The sequence below is a fragment of the Etheostoma cragini genome, chromosome 16 (genome assembly GCF_013103735.1).
Source record: "Etheostoma cragini isolate CJK2018 chromosome 16, CSU_Ecrag_1.0, whole genome shotgun sequence".
Lineage (NCBI taxonomy): Eukaryota > Metazoa > Chordata > Actinopteri > Perciformes > Percidae > Etheostoma > Etheostoma cragini.
The window spans coordinates 18,789,375-18,790,778 of record NC_048422.1 but is presented as its reverse complement, the minus strand read 5'-3'; positions in this window follow the sequence as shown (position 1 = coordinate 18,790,778).

Sequence of the window (1,404 nt, the reverse complement as noted above, 5' to 3'; positions counted from 1 at the left end):
GCATGGAGGGATTGTGTCTTGACTGGCAGTGATTGAGGAATGACTGCGGAAAATGAGGAGTTGAGAACTTGAAGTTCTCCTGCTGGTTCAACTTCATGCAGAAAGTCAGTTGGCTCAAAGCTTTCTTCAACTTGATCGTACACCTTTATTCGAGCCCTTGCAGCATTCAGCTTCTTTATTTCTTCCAGGCGTTCAAGCTTTCTACGCTTTTCTTGCATCGCCTGTTTTCTTGCTAGGTTCTCCGATTCAAATCGTGCCAGAAGCTGTTTACCTTCTGCCTCTAGCCTTTGAAGTTCTGTCTCTTCCCTTTCTTGTTCATCCAACACTGCCAACACTTCCTTGGATGCAGCAGCATCAGCGGCAGCTTCATTTCTTTTGACCGAGTGGATGCTAGAGCGAGTAGAACTACATTTTGAATGACGAGAGGGTGGCTTTGATAGAGAGCCTGTTGAGTCAAGGATCGAACCGACATCAGGCCAAGGTTCATCCTGCTCATCTGCAGTATGCCCTTTAAGTTGTTTTTCTGCCCTTTGAATGATGAATTCTGAAAGCGATAGGCACAGGTCAACTCTGCGTCGTAGGCTTGGCTCAGGAGTTTGCATTCGACGTAACTCTTCATAAATGACCTGTACATCAGAACAGGTTCCCTTTATATTCTCAATCAGTTCTTTTAATTCTTCCTCAGAGGCCGCATCAGTCAATATCTCTTTGCCGATTCTTGCATGATACTTCCATTTCTCATGGATGATTCTGTACCGACGCTGAACACTTTTCAGCCTTTCTTCTTCAAGTCCTTTTCCTTTCTCTGTTAGAGTTCGGGTTCTTTCGCTCCTTCTTATTCTTTCCACTTCTTCTGTAGACTCAGTGTCTGTAGCTTCAGGTTGAGCAGGTGATATTGTGTTTTCACGGCAGGTCTCAGTGCTTGTGTCTGACATTTTGAGATATCTACAGTGTAATTATTGAGTTGAATTGACGTTAAGCTGCGTGAATGAGTTACAGTAAGTCTAAATGTGTGTTACTAGAGAGGTTAAACAATATGAATACCTCAACTGGGTAAAGAAAAGGTAAGTAGCCTCATTTTAAACTTAAACTGAAATATTAGCATACATCAAAGAATTAAAATGTAGCTACCCTTCAAGTTTACTTGAATTTGACAAATATAAAAGATGAGACTTATTACTTAGGCCCCAAATAACACATTGTAAACCTTAATCAGTGTGCTTAGAAATTAATTAAATAACATATCCCTTTACATAAGAAATAGCTTCACTTCAGCAGAAGTACCCTTTAACTGCTGCTTTAGGTTATCAATACTCTTTGTTAAGTGCAGAATTTGCAGTCTTGATTCAAACTTATGTTGTCATTTTTCGTGAGTTTGTACTGCGGCGGCGTCTTGTGATCTCC